Source organism: Triticum aestivum, chromosome 5A (genome assembly GCF_018294505.1).
Source record: "Triticum aestivum cultivar Chinese Spring chromosome 5A, IWGSC CS RefSeq v2.1, whole genome shotgun sequence".
In the NCBI taxonomy this organism is placed as follows: Eukaryota; Viridiplantae; Streptophyta; class Magnoliopsida; order Poales; family Poaceae; genus Triticum; species Triticum aestivum.
The window spans coordinates 277,863,164-277,884,627 of record NC_057806.1 but is presented as its reverse complement, the minus strand read 5'-3'; positions in this window follow the sequence as shown (position 1 = coordinate 277,884,627).

Here is a 21,464-nt window from a genome sequence, read left to right as displayed (position 1 = left end):
TGTTAAATTGAAGATATTCTGTTTTTGCTTAGAGATCGTGCTAAAACTAGGTTCTCTTCTTTGCCTAAAAATAGTATTGATTCATGGAATAAGTGCAAAGATGCTTTTATCTCTAAGTATTTTCCTCCCACTAAGATCATATCTCTTAGAAACGATATTATGAATTTTAAGCAACTTGAGCATGATCATGTTGCACAAGATTGGGAGAGGATGAAATTAATGATACGTAACACATGGTTTGAATTTATGGATGATTATACAAAAAATTATGTTGGGTTGAATTTTGCTTCTATAAATCTTTTAGATTCAGCCTCGGGAGGCACTTTTATGGAAATCACTTTAGGAGAAGCTACTAAACTCCTAGACAATATTATGGTTAATTATTCTCAATGGCATACTGAAAGATCCACTAGTAAAAAAGTTCATGCTATTGAAGAAATTAATGTTTTGAGTGGAAAGATGGATGAACTTATGAAATTGTTTGCTAATAGGAATGCTTCTTCTGATCCTAATGATATGCCTTTGTCCACTTTTATTGAGAATAATAATGAATCTATGGATGTGAATTTTGTTGGTAGGAACAATTTTGGTAATGATATGCCTTTGTCTACTTTGATTGAGAATAATAATAAATCTATGGATGTGAATTTTGTTGGTAGGAACAATTTTGGTAACAACGCGTATAGAGGAAATTTTAATTCTAGGTCGTTCCCTAGTAATTCCTCTAATAATTATGGAAATTCCTACAACAATTCTTATGGAAATTTTAATAAGATGCCCTCTGATTTTGATACTAGTGTTGAAGAATTTATGAATTCGCAAAAGAATTTCAATGCTTTGGTTGAAGAAAAATTGCTTAAGATTGATGAGTTGGCTAGGAACGTGGATAGAATTTCTCTTGATGTTGATTCTTTGAAACTTAGATCTATTAAACCAAAGAATGATATCAATGAGTCTCTCAAAGCCATGAGAATTTCCATTGATGAGTGCAAAGAAAGAACCGCTAGGATGCGTGCAAAAAAAGATTGCTTTGTGAAAGCGTGTTCTTCTAGTTTTCATGATAATAATGATGAAGATATAAAAGTGATTGGTGTGTCTCCTATTAAGTCTATGTTTTCCAATATGAATCTTTATAAATGCGGGACTGGAGATGAGTCAACTTTAGTTAGAAGGTGTCCCAATGATTCGGAGTTTTTAGATCTGGATGCAAAAAATGATAAAAGTGGGATTGAAGAGGTCAAAACTTTACATAGCAATAAACCCACTATTTTGGATTTCAAGGAATTTAATTATGATAATTGCTCTTTGATAGATTGTATTTCCTTGTTGCAATCCGTGTTAAATTCTCCTCATGCTTATGATCAAAACAAAGCTTTTACCAAACATATCGTTGATGCTTTAATGCAATCCCATGAAGAAAAGCTTGAATTAGAAGTTTCTATCCCTAGAAAACTTTATGATGAGTGGGAACCTACTATTAAAATTAATATTAAAGATCATGAATGTTGTGCTTTATGTGATTTGGGTGCTAGTGTTTCCACGATTCCAAAAACTTTGTGTGATGTGTTAGGTTTCCATGAATTTGATGATTGTTCTTTAAATTTGTATCTTGCGGATTCCACCATTAAGAAACCTATGGGAAGGATTAATGATGTTCTTATTGTTGCAAATAGGAATTATGTGCCCGTAGATTTCATTATTCTTGATATAGATTGCAATCCTACATGTCGTATTATTCTTGGTAGACCTTTCCTTAAAACGATTGGTGCAATTATTGACATGAAAGAAGGAAATATTAGATTCCAATTTCCGTTAAGGAAAGGCATGGAACACTTTCCTAGAAAGAAAATTAAATTACCTTATGAATCAATTATGAGAGCCACATATGGATTGCATACCAAAGATGACAATACCTAGATCTATTCTTTCCTTTATGCCTAGCTAGGGGTGTTAAACGATAGCGCTTGTTGGGAGGCAACCCAATTTTATTTTTGTTCCTTGCTTTCTGTTCCTGTTTAGTGATAAATAAATCATCTATCCTCTATTATGATTGTTTTTTTATGTTTTATTTAGTGTTTGTGCCAAGTAAAGCCTTTAGGATCTTCTTGGATGAATGTTGTTTGATCTTGCTGAAAAAACAGAAAGTATGCGTTCACGAGAATAATTTTTATTTTTTACCAGAGAGCGATAAAATACCAATTCCAGCTGAAGTAGATCAATATACAAATTATTCAGGATGTGCTAATTTCTCAGGATTTTTGGAGTTACAGAAGTATTCAAAACCTACAGATTACTACATACTGTTCTGTTTTTGACAGATTCTGTTTTTCGTGTGTTGTTTGCTTATTTTGATGAATCTATGGATAGTATCGGGGGCGGGGGGGTATGAACCATAGAGAAGTTGGAATACAGTAGGTTCAACACCAATATAAATAAAGAATGAGTTTATTACAGTACCTTAAAGTGGTGGTTTGTTTTCTTATACTAACGGAGCTCATGAAATTTTATGTTGAGTTTTGTGTTGTGAAGTGTCGGTGTCAAAACCGGCGGATCTCAGGTAGGGGGTCCTGAACTGTGCGTCTAGGCCGGATGGTAACAGGAGGCAAGGGACACGAAGTTTTACCCAGGTTCGGGCCCTCTTGATGGAGGTAAAACCCTATGTCCTGCTTGATTAATATTGATGATATGGGTAGTACAAGAGTAGATCTACCACGAGATCGAAGAGGCTAAACCCTAGAAGCTAGCCTATGGTATGATTGTTGTTTTGTATGTTGTCCTACGGATTAAAACACTCCGGTTTATATAGACACCGGAGAGGGTTAGGGTTACACAAAGTCGGTTACAATGGTAGGAGATCTACATATCCGTATCGCCAAGCTTGCCTTCCACGCCAAGGAAAGTCCCTTCTGGACACGGGACGAAGTCTTCAATCTTGTATCTTCATAGTCCAGGAGTCCGATTGAAGGTATAGTCCGGCCATCCGGACACCCCCTAATCTAGGACTCCCTCAGTAGCCCCTGAACCAGGCTTCAATGACGATGAGTCCGGCGCGCAGATTGTCTTCGGCATTGCAAGGCAGGTTCCTCCTCCAAGTACTTCATAGAAGATTTTGAACACAAAGATAGTGTCCGGCTCTGCAAAATAAGTTTACACATATTGCCATAGAGAGAATAATATTTACACAAATCTAATCTGCTGACGTATTCCATAGTGTGACATCGCACCACGGCCAAGCCTTTATTCGAATCGTTTTATTGTCCCACCTTAGCGTGTCATGCGAGGCGGTTTCCTTGGCACGTCTTGTTAAAGTAGAGATCGTGTCCCCTTATTCCGGAATTCTCATCAATACGGGTGTGGGTAACCCAACTGCGCCATTGATTACGGCGCTTGGAGATAAGCGAGTTTTACCAGGCTGGTGGGGACACGCAGTTGCGTCCACCCATATAAGGGGATAAGGATCCACCTTTTCACCTACGCCTTCTTCCTCCCTTGCCTATCCATTTTCGCGCACTCGAGCTCCAGCGCCCAAGTCCGCACTCCCCACCTCAACCTCCTCCAGCCATGTCCGGAGCGGGAGGCAAGTGGATGGTCTCCTCCGTCACGGAGGGACACATAAAAAAACTGAGGAAGGCCGGATACTTGTCTAACGACATCGCGTACCGACTTCCCGTAGAGGGGCAGCTCCTTCCCACCCCAAGGCCCCATGAGAGGGTAGTGTTCCTTCCCCACTTCCTCCGTGGACTGGGCTTTCCTATCCACCCATTCATCCGGGGACTCATGTTCTACTACGGCCTGGATTTCCATGATCTGGCCCCGAACTTCATCCTCAACATCTCGGCGTTTATCGTCATGTGCGAGGCTTTCCTTCGCATCCGCCCCCATTTCGGCCTATGGCTCAAGACTTTCAATGTCAAGCCGAAGGTGGTGCGCGGCAACTAGGCGGAGTGCGGAGGCGCCATGGTGGGCAAGATGCCCAACGTTTTATGGCTCGAGGGGTCCTTTGTGGAGACCCTGAAGGGGTGGCAATCGGGGTGGTTTTACATCACCGAGCCGCGCGACCCTAAGTGGGTCGCAGCCCCCGAGTTCCGGTCCGGACCCCCAACGCGGCTCACGTCCTGGAAAGAGAAGGGCCTGTCGTGGGGCAGCAAAGGAGAGGTGACTGGACTACAAACATGCATCCAAACCCCGGTGGACAAGCAGCTCAAGCTTGTCAACGTAGTCCAGGTTATGCTCATCCGTCGGATCCTCCCGTGTCAACAACGGGCCTTCAATCTGTGGGAGTTCAACCCGGCGCAGCACCGAACTCTGAGCAGGCTTTTCGACACGACGTACGAAGATGCCTGGAAGGTGCTTTTCAAGGGCGCCGAGGCTCCCGCATCCGCTACCGAGGATCGCAGATTCAGCGCGCAGCGTCACGCTAATGTGGTAAGTTGTTTGTACCTTTTACCGGGTATTAGTTTTTCATAGTTTAACTCTATGCAGGATCTAAGCTCCCTTACCTTTGACAGGATTGGCAGGCGAAGTCCGGACAGATCGACCGTCCGACTCCTTTGCATGAAGACCCAGCCGATGCCCGCTTGGCGAAGCTGCTGGTTCCGGCACCCTATGCGGTGCCGGAGAAGAAGGCCACGGGGACTCGAAAAAGTGCCCGGCGCCCAGAGGTGTCGGGTTCATCATCCGACGGCTCCAAGGCGCATTCCTCCCATGAAGACGAGGAGGAGGAAGAAGAGACCTCTCCCCCTCTAGCTGGGGGAGAGAAGAAAAGGAAGGCTGCCCACACTGGGAGGTCGAAGGGTCCAAGAAGGGGAAAACCCTTCCTCCGGACTACTCCACCAACGCCGACGGCGATGGAGAGCAGTGGCCGCTCAGGGCCAAGCCCCTGGCGAAATCGTAAGTATCTGGATACCAGAGTAATTCATAGTATTCCTTTATTGCACAGCTTTCCCTTATGTCGAATATGATTATGCATCCCACCCAAAGACCGGCTTGACGCGTCGTCGAGCGGTTCACTGGACTCGTCGGATGTGAATTCGCTTCCGACGGCTTCCTCCCCCCGCCCTACGGATGACGCCGAAGTGTTGTCCCAACAGGTTCCAAGCCAGGAGGAGGTGGTCCTGGAGGCGCCGCAAGGTGACCTCCCGGACTCCAGGAGTAAAGGGGATAAAACCCCCCAGGGCTCCAAGTCCGGCTCTAGGCCGGACACCGCTCCGGAACCTTCAAAGGTTCCAAAGTCCAGCGGGCGACCTCCTTCCAAGAGGAGCAAGCCCACCGTGCCGGTGACCTCTGTCCAACCGGAGGCGCCGGACAATCTGTTGGAGGTGCTCAAAGGCGCCTCCATCGACGAGGAGCACCACACCATTATGAGTGCAGTGGTCTAGAAGGTTCAGTCCGCCAAGAGCAGACTGACTGAAGCTTGTGCTAGCCTTTTAATAGGCTTTGAGGTAAGTAAAGAATGTGTAAATAATATTACCACATAGACAGTAGCCCCTGATGCTCTGTTTGGCGTTCGGGAAGAAAAGCCGAATAGAGGATCAAATAAAATTCGCAGGAGTCTAATAAAGAGGAGTCAATATGCGTATGCAGGCTTCTCTGCTGGCGTCCGCCGCACTGACTGCGGAAGTGGACACGCTAAAGTAGAACCTTGAGCAGTCCGAGCAAGAGCTCGGGCGTGGCAAGAAGCAGCTCGAGGACAAGGAAGGTAAGAAATACCTTGTTTGAATATATATATATATATATATATATATATATAAGTGCAATTGCAAAAAATTATAGGATTATCGTGGCTATTGTAGGGGCCACGTCTGAGGTGGCGACCCTTAAGCAAGCGTTGCTCGAGGCCGAGAAGAGGGCGGCCACGGAGCGCACCAAGCGGGAGAAGTATGAGGCCCAGGTTGGCAAGGTGCGGCAAGAGCTCCAGGCTCTCATGAAAAAACATGAGAGTTTGGAGCTTGACTCAAAGACGCGAGCGTCTGAGCTCGCGATGGCTATTGAAAATGCCAAGTCTGCCAAGGCCGAATCCCAGAAGACCCTCCAGGAGCTAGATGCGGTGAAAAAGATAGCGGTGGGTAAGGAATTCTTTATGCAAAGCAAACACATAAACGTGAGTTACTTGTCACTTACCCGAATCTGGAGCTCTCCAGGGGCATTCGCAGATCTTCCCCGTAGCGTGTCTGATGCCGCCGCATTCTATCGAGCCGAGGAGGGCAGCTCGACAGAGAAGGTGTTCTGGTCTCAGTATGTTGAGGCCGGACACCCCGTGCCCCTGAGCGACCAGCTGAAGCAACTGGTCGAGCTCCACAAGGCGGCCGAACAGGCCATGAAGGGCCTCATAGTTCGGCTGTGGCCTGGAGAGGCTCTGCCTGGGAGCTATTTCGGGCTGGTGCGGCGGCTGGTGGGGGCCTGTCCAAGGCTCGAAGTCATCAAGCGCTCCGTCTGCATTGAAGGTGCCCGTAGGGCCCTTGCCCGTGCTAAGGTGCACTGGGGCAAGCTGGATGCTGAGAAGCTTGTGAAGGACGGGCCACCGCCGGGGAAAGAGCATCGCAAGCCCGAGAATTATTATAAGGATGTTCTGAAGGGTGCCCGCCTTATGGCGGATGAATGTTCCAGGGATGTAATTTTTGAGTAAAACTCGCTCGTTTTGTCCTGTGCGCTGAAAACTTGTTCATATGCGCTAAGCAATGCTGTTGGAATTTAAAATATTACCTTCTGTGCGGCTGTTTATCAATTCTGAGAGATGGCGAGTCGTCGGCTTCTGCCCCCGTGCCGCTAGTGCTGGGGTGTTCGGGGATAAACCTGAGCGCTCTTTTTCCCATGTTTGGGTCCTTCGAGGGAGGCGCTCAGCACAACGAACAAGGCAATCGGACTATAATGCGTGAACACTCTCACTTAGCCATAGAATTCTATAATTTTAAATTTCGGCGAAGCCCCTGGTATTCGGAAGACCGAGTTCGGGGCGCTATCCACGCCTTGGCCGGACAGAGCCGACTCCTCGCTCTAAGCGGCATAAGTCTTTAGGGACTCGAAAAACCTCTCGAACAGCGACCAGCTCTCGCTTCATCATGACAGTCAGTTTTAGCTTTCTCTACTGAGGTGCTCGACCCAGCTCAACTGGGGCACAATCGCAGTAGTTCTCCTAGTGCTACCTTAGCCGATATAGCGGAACGTAAGGCACCAAAACATAGGAGCCGGGCAAACCCAACTATTGACCCAAGACATGATTCGGAGCCGATGCATATAATGCTATAAGTTCGGGGTGCCGCACTTGTTAAAGTGTTCGGACTTCTCACACCATATTGAGGGGTACTAAAGCCCCTGGCGTATTTTGGCCGTACCAAAGTGTACGGGTGCAACATGTCGTTAAGGAACATATATTTGTAAAAAAAGAGTAATGCAAAAATAGACAAAAGCTATGCATTGTTTATTAAAAAGGGCTGCGATCAAAGCAGAACGATACAAATAATGCGATAAGCAAAAGGTTGGACTATTTAACATGTCCGTTCCAGGGGCAGGCTGCGGAATGGTATGCGAAACAGGTATACTGCTCGTGATAGAGACCACCTGGGAGTTCCGTAATGCGGCATGGCTTGTCTGCTTCCCTGGTTCTTGCATCGTTTGTGCGGCAATTGAACTGCCGAACAGGCCTTCCGAAGAATGGAGTCCTGAAAGTAAGAGAAAATTAAAAAATCGGCAGCCCCTGGTGCGGTTTAAGCCGTGTTTCGGGCGTGCCGTGATGGTGCCCCTCCCCCTGTACCCATGGTATTTCTAGAGCGTAGTTATGTACGCGAAGCACTGGTGTCGCATTTTTGCGAGGGCTGGGGTTGGGGCCGCATTGCTACGCCTGCTCGGAACGTGCCAGGCGGTCTTGTTGTAGGTTACTCCGGGCGCGCTTGACGGTGTCCGGACGTTTAATGGCCGGACTGGAGAACTGCCTGGAGAGGCTGCTTTGTACTTCCGCTGCAAGGGCCGCCGTGTGCTCCTCCGTTCGGAGGGAGCGTTCGGTGTTTCCATTGACCGTAATTACTCCTCGAGGGCCTGGCATCTTGAGCTTAAGGTATGCGTAGTGCGGTACCGCATTGAACTTGGCGAATGCGGTTCGCCCGAGCAGTGCGTGATAGCCACTGCGGAATGGGACTATGTCGAAGATTAACTCCTCGCTTCGGAAATTATCCGGAGATCCGAAGACCACTTCAAGTGTGACTGAGCCTGTACAGTTGGCCTCTACACCTGGTATTACGCCTTTAAAGGTCGTTTTGGTGGGCTTAATCCTCGAGGGATCTATGCCCATTTTCCGCACTGTATCCTGGTAAAGCAGGTTCAGGCTGCTGCCGCCGTCCATAAGGACTCTAGTGAGATGAAATCCGTCAATAATTGGGTCTAGAACCAATGCGGCGAATCCGCCATGACGGGTGCTAGTGGGATGGTCCCTTCGATCAAAGGTGATCGGGCAGGAGGACCATGGGTTGAACTTTGGGGCGACTGGCTCTACCGCGTATACGTCCCTTAACGCGCGCTTCCGCTCCCTCTTGGGGATGTGGGTTGCGTATATCATGTTCACCGTCCGCACTTGTGGGGGAAAACCCTTCTGTCCACTGTTGTTCGGCGGCCGGGGCTCTTCGTCGTCATCGCTATGCAGCCCCTTGTCTTATTTTCGGCATTTAACTTGCCTGCCTGCTTGAACACCCAACAATCCCTGTTGGTGTGATTGGCCGGCTTTTCGGGGGTGCCATGTATCTGGCACAAGCGGTCGAGTATTCGGTCCAAACTGGACGGGCCCCTAGGATTTCTTTTGAATGGCTTTTTCCGCTGACCGGATTTATAGCCTCTGAATCCGGCATTAACTGCCGTATCCTCAGCATTGTCGCCGTTAATGCGGCGCTTCTGCTTGTTGCGACGCGACCTGCCACTACTGTCCCTGGTATCCGAATTACCAGGGTTCTTGGTCATATTGTTGCTACGAGCAAGCCAGCTGTCTTCTCCCGCGCAAAAGCGGGTCATGAGTGTCGTGAGTGCTGCCATAGATTTCGGCTTTTCCTGTCCAAGGTGCCGGGCAAGCCACTCGTCACGGATATTGTGCTTGAAGGCTGCTAGGGCCTCTGCGTCCGGACAGTCGACTATTTGATTTTTCTTTGTTAGGAACCGTGTCCAGAATTGCCTGGCCGATTCCTCTGGCTGCTGAATTACGTGGCTTAGGTCATCGGCGTCTGGTGGTCGCACATAAGTGCCCTGGAAATTGTCGAGGAATGCGGCTTCCAGGTCCTCCCAACAACTGATTGATCCTGCTGGCAAGCTGTTAAGCCAATGCCGAGCTGGTCCTTTAAGCTTGAGTGGGAGGTATTTGATGGCGTGGAGATCATCGCCGCGGGCCATGTGGATATGAAGGAGATAATCCTCGATCCATACCGCAGGATCTGTTGTGCCATCATATGATTCGATGTTTACGGGTTTGAAACCCTCGGGGATTTGATGATCCATTACTTCGTCTGTGAAGCATAGTGGGTGTGCGGCGCCTCTGTACTGGGCTATATCACGACGTAGCTCCAATGAGCTTTGTCTACTGTGTTCGGCCCTACCGGATTTGTGTCCGGCGTGACGGTTACCGTCTCGAGTCGTGGGGCGCCCACGCGATCCGTAGATCGATCTTGTTTGCCTTGCCTTGTCCTCCAACATATCTCGCAGGTCTGGCGCATTTTCCCGTGCCTTGGTACGGGGTGCGGCTTGAGTGGAGGGCCGAGAGGCCTCTCTGTCGCGGCCACGAGGTGGCCGGTCGGCCGTATCAAGTGCTGGTGATGTAGGTTTAAGTGCTTCCTCCTCTAATCGGGGTAGCAACCTGCGCTTTGGGTAGCTCTTGGAGGGGCGTTCGAGTTTATGCTCTTCGGCCGCAAGGACTTCAGTCCATCTGTCGACTAGCAAATCTTGATCAGCTCTAAGCTGTTGCTGTTTTTTCTTGAGGCTTCTTGCCGTGGCCATAAGCCTGCGTTGAAAACGCTCTTGCTCGACGGGATCCTCTGGCACGACGAATTCGTCGTCGTCGAGGCTTGCCTCGTCTTCGGAGGGAGGCATATAATTATCGTCCTCGACCTCTCTGTCTGCCGCTCTCTCATGAGGGCTGGCTTCTCCATCCTCCTGTGCTGAATCTTGCTGGAGGGGGTTTTCTTCGGCACTCTCCGGAGTATTATTATCTCCCGTGCTGGAATCACCGTATTTGCTTTGGCGGGATTTTGAGCGGCGCCGCTGACGCCGGCGCTTAGGCTGTTTCTTGGAGGGGTCATCCTCCGCTGTTCCATCGCCATCTCCTTCTTTTGGGGTGTCCACCATGTATATGTCATATGACGAGGTGGCTTTCCAGGGCCCAATAGGCGCTGGTTCTTCATCGTCTCCTGCATCGGCGTCCATACCGTCGATGTCTTCGGAGTCGAAGTCGAGCATGTCGGTTAAATCGTCGACAGTGGCTACAAAGTGGGTGGTGGGTGGGCTTTGAATTTCTTCATCGTCCGTATCCCAACCTTGCTGACCGTAGTCCGGCCAGGGCTCTCCTGATAAAGAGAGAGACTTTAGTGTCTTCAGAATATCGCCGAAAGGCGAGTGCTGAAAGATGTCCGCGGCAGTAAACTCCATGATCGGCGCCCAATCGGATTCGATCGGCAGGGGCGCGGAGGGTTCGGAGTCCGGAGAGGAGTCCGGCTCCTTGGAGTCACGAGTCTCGCGGAGTGCGGGGCTGGTGTTCGGCTCGATCGCCGTTGGGATCGCAGCCCCCGAGGCGGCGTCCAACCACCCATCCTCGATCGGCGCAGTTGGCTCCGAATTAAGGGTCGAAGCCGATGCGGGTGCGGCCTCCAGGGCACTGTTCGGCGGCAGAGCTAGATCATGCTCGTCGTGACAGTGCGGCGCGCTCGGCAGTGGCTCGAATCCGTCGAAGATCAAGTCCCCGCGGATGTCAGCCGTGTAGTTTAAACTTCCAAATCTGACCTGACGGCCAGGGGCATAGCTTTCGATCTGCTCCAGATGGCCAAGTGAATTGGCCCGCAGTGCGAAGCCGCCGAAGACGAAGATCTGTCCGGGGAGGAAGGTCTCACCCTGGACTGCATCGCTATTGATGATCGTAGGAGCCATCAAGCCTAACGGCGACGACACAGAGGAACTCTCAATGAAAGCACCAATGTCGGTGTCAAAACCGGCGGATCTCGGGTAGGGGGTCCCGAACTGTGCGTCTAGGCCGGATGGTAACAGGAGGCAAGGGACACGAAGTTTTACCCAGGTTCGGGCCCTCTTGATGGAGGTAAAACCCTACGTCCTGCTTGATTAATATTGATGATATGGGTAGTACAAGAGTAGATCTACCATGAGATCGGAGAGGCTAAACCCTAGAAGCTAGCCTATGGTATGATTGTTGTTCTGTATGTTGTCCTACGGACTAAAACCCTCCGGTTTATATAGACACCGGAGAGGGTTAGGGTTACACAAAGTCGGTTACAATGGTAGGAGATCTACATATCCGTATCGCCAAGCTTGCCTTCCACGCCAAGGAAAGTCCCTTGCGGACACGGGACGAAGTCTTCAATCTTGTATCTTCATAGTCCAGGAGTCCGGCTGAAGGTATAGTCCGGCCATCTGGACACCCCCTAATCCAGGACTCCCTCATGAAGTTTTCAAGTTTTTGGGTAAAGATTTGATGGATTTTGGAACAAGGAGTGCCAAGAGACTAAGCTTGGGGATGCCCAAGGCACCCCAAGGTAAAATTCAAGGTCAATCAAAAGCCTAAGCTTGGGGATGCCCCAGAAGGCATCCCTTCTTTTCTCTTCGTCTATCGGTAACTTTACTTGAGGCTATATTATTATTCACCACATGATACGTGTTTTGCTTGGAGCATCTTGTATGATTTGAGTATTTGCTTTTTAGTTTACCACAATCATCCTTGCTGTACACACCTTTTGGGGAGACACACATGAATCGGAATTTATTAGAATACTCTATGTGCTTCACTTATATCTTTTGAGCTAGATAAGTTTGCTAGAGTGCTTCACTTATATCTTTTTAGAGCACGGTGGTGGTTTTATTTTATAGAAATTATTGAGCTCTCATGCTTCACTTATATTATTTTGTGAGTCTTTTAGAACAGCATGGTAATTTGATTTGGTTAAGAAATTAGTCCTAATATGATAGGCATCCAAGATGGGTATAATAAAAACTTTCATATAGAGTGCACTGAATACTATGAGAAGTTTGATACTTGATGATTCTTTTGAGATATGAAGATGGTGATATTAGGGTCATGCTAGTTGAGTAGTTGTGAATTTGAGAGATACTTGTGTTAAAGTTTGTGATTCCCGTAGCATGCACGTATGGTGAACCATTATGTGATGAAGTCGGAGCATGATTTATTTTTTGATTGTCTTCCTTATGAGTGACGGTCGGGGACGAGCGATGGTATTTTCCTAACAATCTATCCCCCTAGGAGCATGCTTGTAATATTTGTTTCGATAACTAATAGATTTTTGCAATAAGTATGTCAGTTCTTTATGACTAATGTTGAGTCCATGGATTATACGCACTCTCACCCTTCCACCATCGCTAGCCTCTCTAGTACCGCGCAACTTTCGCCGATACCATAAACCCACCATTTACCTTCCTCGAAAAAGCCACCATACCTACCTATTATGGCATTTCCATAGCCATTCCGAGATATATTGTCATGCAACTTTCCACCGTTCCGTTTATTATGACACGCTCCATCATTGTCATATTGCTTTGCATGATCATGTAGTTGACATCGTATTTCTGGCAAAGCCACTGTTCATAATTATTTCATACATGTCACTCTTGATTCATTGAACATCCCGGTACACCGCCGGAGGCATTCACATAGAGTCATATTTTGTTCTAAGTATCGAGTTGTAATTCTTGAGTTGTAAGTAAATAAAAGTGTGATGATCATCATTATTAGAGCATTGTCCCAGTGAGGAAAGGATGATGGAGACTATGATTCCACCACAAGTCAGGATGAGACTCCGGACAAAAAAAAGAAAAAAAGAGGCCATAAAAAGAGAAAAGTCCCAAATAAAAAAATGAGAGAAAAAGAGAGAAGGGGCAATGCTACTATCCTTTTTCCACACTTGTGCTTCAAAGTAGCACCATGATCTTCATGATAGAGAGTCTCTTATGTTGTCACTTTCATATACTAGTGGGAATTTTTCATTTTAGAACTTGGATTGTATATTCCAATGATGGGCTTCCTCAAAATGCCCTAGGCCTTCGTGAGCAAGCAAGTTGGATGCACACCCACTTAGTTTCTTTTGTTGATCTTTCATATACTTATAGCTCTAGTGCATCCGTTGCATGGCAATCCCTACGCACTCACATTAATATCTATTGATGGGCATATCCATAGCCCGTTGATACGCTTAGTTGATGTGAGACTATCTTCTCCTTTTTTTCTTCTCCACAACCACCATTCTATTCCACCTATAGTGTAATATCCATGGCTCACGCTCATGTATTGCGTGAAGATTGAAAAAGTTTGAGAACATCAAAAGTATGAAACAATTGCTTGGCTTGTCATCGGGGTTGTGCATGATTTAAATATTTCGTGTGATGAAGATAGAGCATAGCCAGACTATATGATTTTGTAGGGATAGCTTTCTTTGGCCATGTTATTTTGAGAAGACACAATTGCTTGGTTAGTATGCTTGAAGTATTATTATTTTTATGTCAGTATTAAACTTTTGTCTTGAATCTCTCGGGTGTGAATATTCATGCCACAATAAATAAAATTACATTAAAAATTATGTTAGGTAGCATTCCACATCAAAAAAATCTATTTTTATCATTTACCTACTCGAGGACGAGCAGAAATTAAGCTTGGGGATGCTTGATATGTCTCCAACGTATCTATAATTTTTTATTGTTCCATGCGATTATATTATCTATTTTGGATGTTTAATGGGCTTTGTTATGCACTTTTATATTATTTTTGGGACTAACCTATTAACCGAAGGCCCAGTGCAAATTGTTGTTATTTTGCCTATTTCAGTGTTTCACAGAAAAGGAATATCAAACGGAATCCAAACGGAATGAAACCTTCGCGAGGATCTTTTTTGGAACAAAGGAAATCCAGGAGACTTGGAGTGGAGGTCAAGAAAGCCACGTGGCGGCCACGTGGTAGGGCGGCGCGCCCCCACCCTCATGGGCCCCTCGTAGCTCCACCGACCTACTTCTTTCGCCTATATATACTCTTATACCCTGAAAACATCCAGGGGAGCCACGAAACCACTTTTCCACCGCCGCAACCTTCTGTACCCATGAGATCCCATCTAGGGACCTTTTCCGGTGATCTGTCAGAGGGGGATTCGATCACGGAGGGCTTCTACATCAACACCATAGCCTCTCCGATGATGTGTGAGTAGTTTACCACAGACCTTTGGGTCCATAGTTATTAGCTAGATGGCTTCTTCTCTCTCTTTGGTTCTCAATATTTTTTATTCTTCTCTGAATTCTTATATGCATGATTTGATATCTTTGCTAGTATCTTCGAATTATCAGTTTGGTTTGGCCTACTAGATTGATCTTTCTTGCAATGGGAGAAGTGCTTAGCTTTGGTTTCAATTTTGCGATGCTCGATCTCAGTGATAGAAAGGGAACCGACACGTATTGTATTGTTTCCATCGAGGATAAAAAGATGGGGTTTATATCATATTGCTTGAGTTTATCCCTCTACATCATGTCATCTTGCCTAATGCGTTACTCTGTTCTTATGAACTTAATACTCTAGATGCATGCTGGATAGCGGTCAATGTGTGGAGTAATACTAGTAGATGCAGAATCGTTTCGGTCTACTTGACACGGACGTGATGCCTATGTTCATGATCATGCCTAGATATTCTCATAACTATGCGCTTTTCTGTCAATTGCTCGGCAGTAATTTGTTCACCCACCATAATATATGCTATCTTGTGAGAAGCCACTAGTGAAACCTATGGCCCCCAGGTCTACTTTACATCATATAAGTTTCCGATCTACAATTCTAGTTTACTATTTATTTTGCAATCTTTATTTTCCAATCTATACAAAAATACCAAAAATATTTATCTTATTATCTTTATCAGATCTCACTTTAGCAAGTGGCCGTGAAGGGATTGACAACCCCTTTATCGTGTTGGTCGCAAGGTTCTTATTTGTTATTGCAGGTACTAGGCGATTTGCGTGTAGTCTCCTACTGGATTGATACCTTGGTTCTCAAAAACTGAGGGAAATACTTATGCTACTTTGCTGCATCACCCTTTCCTCTTCAAGGGGAAACCAACGCATGCTCAAGAGGTAGCAGGTACCTGAGACTCCTGATGATGTTGCGATAGAGCATAACATCGACCACCTTCTTGGAGCTATCCTTGTTGAGCTTCAGCCATGCCTCCATTAGAGTGTGCACGACATGACAGTCCTTTTATGCCTGCTCGCTTGGTCATCTTGGCGGTGTAGGTTACTTGCATGATCGATATGCGACCACCTTCTTGGTTCACCTCTGTCGGCGTCCTGGGAACGGGGGTACCCAGACTTGCCTGCCTGCAGCCCACGGCATGGCTCCATCGACAGCCCAGTACGGCCCAACTTCATCAACAACAACCCAAGACCCTCACGAGGGTCCAATGCCTCGCGAGGCGGACGACACCAAGACCTCCCTGGGGGGCGGCCTCACCAGGCTGGCTCCCGAGGAGTGGAGATATCTATGCAAGGTGCACCTCGCGAGGTTCACATGATGTGAGCCATGACGACCAAGGCCAGGCGAGCACTAGCGGGCGCAGTGTACTAGTTTCCTCTTTGGTGCTAAGGAGGCAAGCACAGGCGTGGGGTCCCGAGGAATCAAGCAAATGTTTCCATATCGGTGTAACGAGACCAAGACCGCCAGGACGGCAGGATGGAGGTCATCGCGGTGCCCATGACAGCGTCACCACTAGAGGCTTTTGCAGGCGAAGACTACTTTTGTCAGGATAACTTGTACTAGTTGTCTCCCTTTGAATTTGGCTGTTGTGGGATCCCTTCCTGCCTACATTTGGGAAGAGGACCAAGGCCACTATAAATAGGACTTAGCCACCACCATAGAAAGGGGGATCATTCAGATCATCCTCTTATTCACTAGCTCATCGAGCTCAAGAACACCTCACCTCCTGAGGCTGTTCTACCATTGTACTAGTTCATCCTCAACCCCCTCGAGGCAATCCACCACAAAGCTAGAGTAGGGTATTGCATCGCAAGGTGGCCCGAACCAGGATAAACTGTTGTGTCTCTTGTTGGAAGGGTTCGTCGAGCTAGGCCTTGGAATCATTGAGCGGGCAGACTAGTGAGGACGAGTTCTTCGCACGCACCCCAGTGTTTGAACCTCCCAAGGGTCTGCGGAACCCTGAATCTGACATTTGGCGCCCTAGGTAGGGGTGCGTCGAAGCTCCGCCTCTCCGCCCGCTCCGCCTCTTCGTCTGCTCCGTATCTCCGTCTGCTTCATCACTTTGTTCAGCTCGCATGGCGGGCGTCGCCCCTCTGGCTGGATCAACGGGTGCGCACGGAGGCGTCGAGGGCCTCCGGGCCTTCACCCCTGCCTTATGACGAGTGCAGTGGCCACCCAAGTCCAGGCGTATGAGGAGGCTGTCTGGGCGGTAGGTGGTGACGACAAGGTCATGGCAAACTGGCCCCCCATGGCCCTCGCGGGCGCGCCGCACGCCTGGCTTCTCAACCTGCCAGGATCTTCGGTGGCCTCCTAGGAGGAGTTGCATGGCCTCCTCATCGCGCGCTTTGCGGCACCGGCGCCTCACGCCGTCGCAACACTCCTGGGTGGCTCACAGGCGCCGCCCTCGGACTACCATGTCAAGCAGTTCTTTCACCAAGCGAGTGCCGCATGCGTGCAGCGGGGAGCTCCTCCGGGATGGGCGGCACTCGAGGCCGACCTCACCTTCGACTCAAGTGACCATTCTACGACCACCGGGGCCGCAGGCACGCTCCCGATGCTCAACACCCCCACGATCTGCAACGTAGCGGTAACCAAGACCCTCATCGACGGTGGGGCCGGCCTCAATGTGCTCTCCGTGGAAGCTTTCGGCTTGCTTCACGTGTCACATGGCCGGCTCTGCCCCACCAAGCCGTTCTCCGGGGTCGTCGACGGCTCCACCACCCCCCTGGGGCAGATCCGCCTCCCCGTCACTTTCGGCACCCGCGACAACTACCGCTCATCGACTTCGACATCGCCCGCATCGGCCTCCCGTACAATGCCATCCTCGGGTACCCGGCCCTGGCCAAGTTCATGGCAGCAACTTACCCTGCCTACAACCTCATGAAGATGCCAGGAAGCAGCGACATCCTCACTGTGGCCGGGGACACCAAGGAGGCGCTAGCGGCTCTCAAGCTCGCCTTCAAGGTCGCGGCTACCGGGAGTAGTTGTTCTCTCAAGACTGGGCCGAGACGAAGCTGGTGCCGGTTGACGAAGATGGGGCATCGGGAGCCACCTTCACCATAGGTGCCAACCTCGCCCCAGACCAAGAAAAGGCACTGGACGATTTCTTGCATGCAAACAAGGAGGTGTTCACATGGGAGACCAAGGACCTGGCTGGAGTCCCAAGGGGAGTGATCGAGCATCACCTGAATGTGTGCCCAATGTATGCCCAGTGAAGCAGAGAGTGTGGCGGTAGTCCATAGAGAAGCAGTCGTTCATCGTCCAAGAAACCCGCAAGCTGCAAGACACTGGTGTCATTCGGGAGGTGCGGTACCCAGAATGGCTGGCAAACCTAGTCGTCATCCCCAAGAAAGGTGGGAAGGAAAGCATGTGCGTCGATTTCATCAACCTCAACAAGGCTTTCCCTCAAGACCCCTTTCCGCTACCACGCATCGACCAGATTGTCGACTCCACCGCCGAGTGCGACCTACTGTGCTTCTTGGACGCATTCTCAGGGTATCACCAAATCAAGATGGCGGTATAGGATGTCGAGAAGACGGCCTTCTTGACCCCGCGCGGGGTGTACTGCTACGCCAGAGCAACCTTCCAGCGGCTGATGCACGTCGCTCTGGGCCAACATCCCGGGAGGAACGCTGAAGCCTACGTCGATGACATAGTGGCAAAGTCTCGGGAGGCAAGGACCCTCATCGGGGACCTGGAAGAGACGTTCGCCAGCCTGCGCAAGGTGGACCTGCGGCTCAATCTGGAGAAATGTGTGTTTGGCATCCCCTCCGGCATGCTGTTGGGCTTTCTGGTGTCACATAGGGGAATCGAGGCAAACCCGAAGAAGGTCAAGTCAATAGAAAGAATGAGTCCGCCACAGACTCTTAAGGAAATGCAAAATCTGGCCGGCTATGTGACCTCCAAGCTGGGGGAGCACGCTCTCCCATTCTTCAGGCTGATGAAGAAGAAGGGGCCATTCGAATGGACTCCGGAGGCTGACACGGTGTTTCAAGACCTCAAGAGATACCTCACCAGCCCACCATTGATGGTGGCACCGTGTCCTCTCGAGACCCTAGTGCTTTACCTGGCTGCCATACCTCACTCTGCCAGTGCAGCGCTAGTGGCAGTCTGGGAGGAGCACCAAACCAAGGGCCTGTCGGGCAACGCCCCACGGCAGGGAAAGGCAACGCAGCTTCAGGATGGTGCGCCTAAAGCCTCGACGATGCCAAGAGATGACCAAGCTCCACAAGACGGCGCCCCTGAGGGCGCGGCTGCCCTAACAGACGATCAAGCTCCTGAGGCCCTTCAGCCTTAGGAGGTCTCGGACTCCATCAACACTTCCGCCCTCATCGAGCACCCGATGTACTTTGTCAGCATGGTATTGCGTGATGCGCGGGCCCGCTACCCCATGCCGCAGAAGCTCTTGCTCGCGCTCCTCGTCACCTTGTGCAAGTTGCGCCACTACTTCCAAGGCCACCCCATCAAGGTTGCCTCGGCTTACCCGCTGGAGAGGGTGCTCCGGAGCCCCAATGCCACAGGGAGGGTCGCCAAGTGGAACATCGAATTGCAGGCGTTCCAGCTGGATTTCAGCACCACCAGGGTCATCAAGGGCACCGCGCTCGCCGACGTCGTGGTGGAATGGACTGATGCTCCAGGGCCCGAAGTTGGCGAGGACCGGTCCCTCTTGCCGGGGAGCGAGGCACCAGATGGCTAGGTCATGTACTTCGACGGTGCCTTCACACGTCAGGGTGCGGGGGCTGGAGCCATGCTCATCTCACCCACTCAGGACAAGCTCTACTACGCCGTGCAACTCTGCTTCCAACACGGCGAAAAGGTCTCCAACAACATCGCGGAGTACGAAGGCTTGAATGCCGGCCTCAAGGCCGCGACCGCTTTGGGCGTGAAGTGCCTCACCATCAAGGGCAACTCTCAGCTCCTTGTAAACTTCTCCAACAAGATGTACGAGCCGAAGGATTAACACATGGGGGCATACCTGGCGGAGGTACGCAAAATTGAGAAGCAATTCTTAGGCCTGGAGCTGCAGCACGTGCCTTGCGGCATGACAAAGGAAGCCGACGATATCGCCAAGAGAGCATCCAAGCGCCAGCCTCAGGATCCCGGCGTCTTCGAGGAGTGGCTCTTCAAGCCTTCTATAGCCCCTCCGACTGCGGAGCCAACCCTGCCCCAGGAGGAGCTCCCCCAGCATCGACCTCGGGAGCCCCTGCCCGCGGCCTGATCTCGGGAGCACGCGTACTCCTCGCGCTCGAGCCTCAGGAGGGGTGCTGGACCAAAGAATTCGAGACGTACCTGCTTCAGGGAACCCTGCCGAAGAAGGAGGAAGACGCTGATCACGTGGCTCGGTTGGCCACAACCTACTGCATTCAGGACGGTGAGCTCTACCAAAAACGACCAAACGATGTTTCCTTGCGATGCATCGGCGGAGACTGCGGGCATCACTCGTCATCACGCACCCTCGTGGGCAAGGCATTCCGCAGTGGGTTCTATTGGCCCACAATGCTCAATGATGCCACCGAGCTGGTGAAATCTTGCGAAGCGTGCCAACTCCACGCCAAGCAGATCCACCAGCCCGCTCAGGGCCTCCAGACCATTCCTCTCACATGGCCATTCATGGTCTGGGGGCTGGACATCTTTGGACCATTCCCACGAGCGCCCGGGGGCTACCGCTACCTTTATGTCACCATCAACAAGTTCACCAAGTGGGCGGAAGTGGAAGCCATCCGCACCATCCCGACCAGCTCGGGAGTCAAGTTCATCAAGGGCCTCGTGAGCCTCTTCGGGGTCCCTAACCGTATCATCACTGACAACGGCTCGCAGTCACTAGCAACCTCTTTCGAACGTATTGTGCTAACCTTGGGACGCAGATATGCTATGCCTCAGTGGCACACCCCAAGAGCAATGGCCAAGCTGAACACGCCAACGCGGAGGTCCTGAGACGCCTCAAGACAAGAACCTTCAAGAAGAAGCTCGAGGCCTACGGTCGGGGCTGGCTCGATGAGCTCCAATCCGTGCGGTGGTCCATCTGCACCACCGCCACCAAGCTGATGGGCGAGACCCCATTCTTCCTCGTCTACGAAGCTGAAGCGGTTCTCCCACACGAGGTCAATCATCGCTCCGCGTGGGTCTTGGCGTTTGACAAGGCATGCCAGGACGCCACGCGGGGGATGGATCTCATGTTGCGGGGGGGGGGGGGGGAACGCCGCCGCCAAGCCTCGCTCTGGGCGGCAAGGTACCAGTAGGCGGTGCGACGGTACCACTGCCACATCGTCCGCTCCAGGACACTCGAGGTGGGTGATCTCTTCCTACGGCGGGTGCTCTCCAGGGAAGGGTTGCGTAAGCTCTCGCCCATGTGGGAGGGCCCATTTAGTGTTGCCCGCGTCTCTAGGCCTGGTGCCGCGTGCTTGGAGACGCATGACTGGATTCCCATCCAGAACGCCTAGAACATCTAGCACCTCCGGAAGTTCTACCCATGAAGCAAGGCCCAGTGCGTGTGAAGGTCTCCGCTCGTGACACTCTCACATAATAATGAGTGGGCTGTACACGCCCCGGAATCTCTGGAGAGCCGCCCTCGGGCCTTGGGGGCTCCCTCCCACGTCCTAGTGACATCAGTTAGCTCCGCGCTGGTGAGAAGACTAGTCTAGGTGCCGGACGCGACTATTCATTTGCTTGCTTTCTGTAGTTGGTTGCCCCCCTTTCTTTTAATGTAATTTGGAGTTCTTGCATTTTGGATTGCCAAGTTGGATTTCCCCCTCGTCTTTTATCTTGGCCATCGGTCTCGGCCCAGGAGGGGCGGCAGTTGCCCGTCGCTCTTCCTCGCGCGTCTCATGCACGGGGGCTGGGTAGGTGTGTGCATGCGCGTTCAGTGCGCATCAGGCCCGCCCCGCACCATGAACACACTTCGCCACAGCCCTGTCCCCCTAGGGCCATGGCTTTTTCTATCCTCGCGAGACACCCTCGAATGAGCTTGTGATTTGCGCATCTTCTTAAGTCCGTGCCCCCTCGGGTACCGCGATGCGATGCACCAAGCCACGACTAG